The following is a 6,593-nucleotide window of genomic DNA, read 5'->3' as shown; positions in this document are numbered from 1 at the left end:
CACAGGAACATCTTCCTGAGCTGCGCTACTTTCCGGTTCAAGAGGCGGTACTTTATCGAGTTCTACTTTCCTCCCACTTATTTCTTTCGAGAGAAACTCTTTCTCCAGAAAGGACCCGTTCTTGGCAACAAAGATCTTGCCTTCGGATCTAAGGTAGAAGGTATACCCAATGGTTTCCTTAGGGTATCCTATGAAGACGCATTTTTCTGACTTGGGTTCAAGCTTTTCAGGTTGAAGTTTCTTAACATAAGCATTGCATCCCCAAACTTTTAGAAACGACAACTTAGGTTTCTTTCCAAACCATAATTCATACGGTGTCCTCTCAACAGATTTATACGGTGCCCTATTTAAAGTGAATGTAGCTGTCTCTAGAGCGTATCCTCAAAATGATAGCGGTAAATCGGTGAGTGACATCATAGATCGCACCATATCCAGCAGAGTGCGATTACGACGTTCGGACACACCGTTACGCTGAGGTGTTCCAGGCAGCATGAGTTGTGAAACGATTCCACATTTCCTTAAGTGCGTACCAAATTCGTGACTTAAATATTCTTCCCCACGGTCTGATCGTAAGAACTTTATTTTTCGGTCACGTTGATTCTCTACCTCATTCTGAAATTCCTTGAACTTTTCAAAGGTCTCAGACTTGTGTTTCATCAAGTAGACATACCCAGATCTACTTAAGTCACCATTGAGAGTGAGAACATAACGGTAGCCTCCGCGAGCCTCAATGCTCATTGGACCGCACACATCAGTATGTATGATTTCCAATAAGTTGGTTGCTCGCTCCATTGTTCCGGAGAACGGAGTCTTGGTCATTTTGCCCATGAGGCATGGTTTGCATGAGTCAAATGATTCGTAATCAAGAGACTCTAAAAGTCCATCAGCATGGAGCTTCTTCATGCATTTGATACCAATGTGACCAAGGCGGCAGTGCCACAAGTATGTGGGACTATCATTATGAACCTTACATCTTTTGGTATTCACACTATAAATATGTGTAACATCACGTTTGAGATTCATTAAGAATAAACCATTGACCAGCGGGGCATGACCATAAAATATATCTCTCATATAAATGGAACAACCATTATTCTCGGATTTAAATGAGTAGCCATCTCGTATTAAACGAGATCCAGATACAATGTTCATGCTCAAAGCTGGCACTAAATAACAATTATTGAGGTTTAAAACTAACCCCGTAGGTAAATGTGGAGGTAGCGTGCCGACGGCGATCATATCGACCTTGGAACCATTCCCGACGCGCATCGTCACCTCGTCCTTCGCCAGTCTCCGCTTATTCCGCAGCTCCTGTTTTGAGTTACAAATATGAGCAACCGCGCTGGTATCAAATACCCAGGAGCTACTACGAGTACTGGTAAGGTACACATAAATTACATGTATATCACATATACCTTTGGTGTTGCCGGCCTTCTTGTCCGCTAAGTACTTGGGGCAGTTCCGCTTCCAGTGCCCGCTTCCCTTGCAATAAAAGCACTCAGTCTCAGGTTTGGGTCCATGCTTTGGCTTCTTCCCGGCAACTGGCTTACCAGGCGCGACAACTCTCTTGCCGTCCTTCTTGAAGTTCTTCTTACCCTTGCCTTTCTTGAAACTAGTGGTTTTATTGACCATCAACACTTGGTGTTCCTTTTTGATCTCCACCTCCGCTGATTTCAGCATTGAAAATACCTCAGGAATGGTTTTCACCATCCCCTGCATGTTGTAGTTCATCACAAAGCTCTTGTAGCTAGGTGGGAGCAACTGGAGGATTCTGTCAATGACCGCGTCATCCGGGAGATTAACTCCCAGCTGAGACAAGCGGTTGTGCAACCCAGACATTTTGAGTATGTGCTCGCTGACAGAACCATTCTCCTCCATCTTACAACTGTAGAACTTGTTAGAGACTCCATATCTCTCGACCCGGGCATGAGCTTGGAAAACCATTTTCAGCTCTTGGAACATCTCATATGCTCTGTGCTGCTCAAAACGCTTTTGGAGCCCCGGTTCTAAGCTGTAAAGCATGCCGCACTGAACCAGGGAGTAATCATCACTACGCGACTGCCAGGCGTTCATAACGTCTTGAGTTGCTGGGAAAACGGGTGCTTCACCTAGCGGTGCATCTAGGACATATGCTTTCTTGGCAGCTATCAGGATGATCCTCAAGTTCCGGACCCAGTCCGTATAGTTGCTGCCATCGTCTTTCAGCTTGGTTTTCTCTAGGAACGCGTTGAAGTTGAGGGCAACATTAGCATGGGACATTTGATCTACAAGACATATTGCAAAGATTTTAGACTAAGTTCATGATAATTAAGTTCATCTAATCAAATTATATAATGAACTCCCACTCAGATAGACATCCCTCTAGTCATCTAAGTGATACATGATCCGAGTCAACTAGGTCGTGTCCGATCATCACGTGAGACGGACTAGTCATCATCGGTGAACATCTTCATGTTGATCGTATCTTCTATACGACTCATGTTCGACCTTTCGGTCTCTTGTGTTCCGAGGCCATGTCTGTACATGCTAGGCTCGTTAAGTCAACCTAAGTGTTTTGCATGTGTAAATCTGGCTTACACCCGTTGTATATGAATGTTAGAATCTATCACACCCGATCATCACGTGGTGCTTCGAGACAACGAACTTTCGCAACGGCGCACAGTTAGGGGGAACACTTTCTTGAAATTATTATGAGGGATCATCTTATTTATTCTACCGTCGTTCTAAGCAAATAAGATGTAAAACATGATAAACATCGCATGCAATCAAATAGTGACATGATATGGCCAATATCATGTTGCTCCTTTTGATCTCCATCTTCGGGGCGCCATGATCATCATCATCACCGGCATGACACCATGATCTCCATCATCATGATCTCCATCATTGTGTCTTCATGAAGTTGTCATGCCAACGATTACTTCTACTACTATGGCTAACGGTTTAGCAATAAAGTAAAGTAATTACATGGCGTTATTCAATGACACGCAGGTCATACAATAAATAAAGACAACTCCTATGGCTCCTACCGGTTTTCATACTCATCGACATGCAAGTCGTGATTCCTATTACAAGAACATGATCAATCTCATACATCACATATATTTCATTCATCACATCCTTTTTGGCCATATCACATCCCAAGGCATATGCTGCAAAACAAGTTAGAGGTCCTCTAATTGTTGTTGCATGTTTTTACATGGCTGCAATAGGGTTCTAGCAAGAACGTTTCTTACCTACGCCAAAAACCACAACGTGATATGCCAATTTCTATTTACCCTTCATAAGGACGCTTTCCATCGAATCCGATCCGACTAAAGTGGGAGAGACAGACACTCGCTATCCACCTTATGCAACTAGTGCATGTCAGTCGGTGGAACCTGTCTCACGTAAGCATACGTGTAAGGTCGGTCCGGGCCGCTTCATCCCACAATGCCACCGAAACAAGATAAGACTAGTAGTGGCAAGAAAATTGACAAAATCAACGCCCACAACAATCTTGTGTTCTACTCGTGCATAGAAACTACGCATAAACCTGGCTCTGATATCACTGTAGGGGAATGTTGCAGAAAATAAAAATATTCTATGCATCACCAAGATCAATCTATGGAGTCATCTAGCAACAAGAGAGAGGAGTGCATCTACATACCCTTGTAGATCGCGAGCGGAAGCGTTCAAGAGAACGGGGTTGATGGAGTCGTACTCGTCGTGATCCAAATAACCGATGATCCTAGCGCCGAACGGACGACACCTCCGCGTTCAACACACGTATGGAGCGGTGACGTCTCCTCCTTCTTGATCCAGCAAGGGGGGAGGAGAGGTTGAGGAAGAGGGCTCCAACAGCAGCACGACGGCGTGGTGGTGGTGGAGCGGCAGTACTCCGGCATGGCTTCGCCAAGCTCTTAACGAAGGAGGAGAGGTGTTGGGGAGGGGAGGGGCTGCGCCTTGGATGTGGTGTGCAGCCCTCCCCTCGCCCTTGTATTTATAGGGGAAGGGGGAAGGGGGTCGGCCCCCTCTAGATGAGATCTAGAGGGGGGGCGGCGGCCAAGGGGAGGGGGCTTGCCCCCCAAGCAAGGGGGGCGCCCCCTCTAGGGTTCCCCCCAACCCTAGGCGCATGGGCCCAAGGGGGGGATGTGCCCAGCCCTCCAGGGGCTGGTTCCCTGCCCACTATGGCCCATGAGGCCCTCCGAGAGAGGTGGCCCCTCCCGGTGGACCCCCGGAACCCGTCCGGTGGCCCCGGTACAATACCGATATGCCCCCGAACTTTTCCGGTGACCGTATGACAACTTCCCATATATAAATCTTCACCTTCGGACCATTCTGGAACTCCTCGTGACGTCTGGGATCTCATCCGGGACTCCGAACAACATTCGGTAATCACTTACAAGTCTTCCTAATAACCCTAGTGTCACCGAACCTTAAGTGTGTAGACCCTACGGGTTCGGGAATCACGCAGACATGACCGAGACAGCTCTCCGGCCAATAACCAACAGCGGGATCTGGATACCCATGTTGGCTCCCACATGTTCCACGATGATCTCATTGAATGAACCACGATGTCGAGGATTCAAGTAATCCTGTATATAATTCCCTTTGTCAATTGGTACGTTACTTGCCCGAGATTCGATCGTCGGTATCCCAATACCTTGTTCAATCTCGTTACCGGCAAGTCACTTTACTCGTACCGCAATGCATGATCCCGTGACCAACCACTTGGTCACATTGAGCTCATTATGATGATGCATTACCGAGTGGGCTCAGAGATACTTCTCCGTCATACGGAGTGACAAATCCCAGTCTCGATCCATGCCAACCCAACAGACACTTTCGGAGATACCTGTAGTATTCCTTTATAGCCACCCAGTTACGTTGTGACGTTTGGTACACCCAAAGCACTCCTATGATATCCGGGAGTTACACGATCTCATGGTCTAAGGAAATGATACTTGACATTATAAAAGCTCTAGCAAACGAACTACACGATCTTGTGCTATGCTTAGGATTGGGTCTTGTCCATCTCATCATTCTCCCAATGATGTGACCCCGTTATCAATGACATCCAATGTCCATGGTCAGGAAACCGTAACCATCCATTGATCAACGAGCTAGTCAACTAGAGGCTCACTAGGGACATGTTGTGGTCTATGCAGTCACACATGTATTACGATTTCCGGATAACACAATTATAGCATGAACGATAGACAATTATCATGAACAAGGAAATATAATAATAACCATTTTATTATTGCCTCTAGGGCATATTTCCAACAGGCATCAATCTTCTCCCTCAAGCTCGATGCTTCTTGCTCTCTTTTCATCTTCTCTTTAGTCTTCTTGTCGCCATCGGGCTTGTGAAAATTTCTTGGGCCATCTTCATCCATGTTTGTAAGTGAGCCTCTCTTTGGTGGGGATTCTTTGTCGATCAACCTCCACTTCTTGAACTTTTGGAGCAACTCCCAACAATGCTCTAATTTAAAGAATTTGCCTTCTGAAGCTTCCATGTCCTTGTATCTATGTTGAGCAATCTTGTCCTACACAATATGAACAAAGTGATGCAATCAATTCTCATGATACATTATGATGATGCAATACTTGAACAAAGGCAAAACAAACTCACATTGTCGGACTCCACGGTGCCACTTGGAGGTACATTGCGTAGTTGCTCCAAACAAGCTGCCCAATAGCTGCCCATAGGCTTGATATTCTCCCAATGGCCTTGAAGCGATCGAAATGTGCGTGGAGTCCTATTGGGATACTTTTTCATAATGCGGAAGTATTGATCTTCGATCATTTGCCAATATCTCTTGGCGGTTTGAGAAGTACCCGTGCATGCATCAAGAGACACCGCACTCCATGCTTGGATCAAAGCTTGATCTTTCAAGATCGTGTAGTTCTTCAATCTTTGGCTTTTCCCAGTTTTTGCTTGTGATTGCTCAAACGCTTCCGCTTCGATCTCCTCCAATTCGTCCGCACAACCATGATCATCCACACTGCCCTCCGTTTCATTGTAGTTGAATGGTTCGAAAGGGGCTTGATCAATGTCAACTGGGTTCGTGTCCAACAAGTTCACACACTCGGTTGTTGCATTGTTCGAACCACCACTATAGCGAACGATAACAAGTCACGAGCTATCGAGAATAATGGCGAAAAATGAAAGGGAATCGCCAAGACCGAAGAGGCATACCTTCCGTCCATTTCGTCAAACACCTCGCTCGCGGGGGGAGCGGCACCATTGAACGGCATCGCTGGAGCACCTCCTTGCGGGGGGATGGAGTGAGAGGTTGAAGAAGGTGGCTTCCTTGAAGCCGGAACCTTCCTCCGCTTTGCGCCCGCGGCCTTGCCGGCCTTCTCCGCCGCCGGCCGAGATCGCACTGCGGCGTTGGCGCCCGGAGCGCGGGCCATCGTGGCGAGGGCAGCCGGATTCCCGCCCTGCACGACCATGTTACCCTGCCGCTTGCGGGCAGACGCGGCAGCAGCGGGGCCAGCATGGCCGGCGACGAGATCCGCCCGAGGGAAAGGGGTGTGCACGACCTCGACGGTGACGGGAGACAGCATGGGGTCATCCATGGTGGCGAGGGACGGCCTGGGAGGAG

This window comes from Triticum dicoccoides, chromosome 6B, assembly GCF_002162155.2.
Source record: "Triticum dicoccoides isolate Atlit2015 ecotype Zavitan chromosome 6B, WEW_v2.0, whole genome shotgun sequence".
Lineage (NCBI taxonomy): Eukaryota > Viridiplantae > Streptophyta > Magnoliopsida > Poales > Poaceae > Triticum > Triticum dicoccoides.
Note: the sequence above shows the minus strand (reverse complement) of the source record.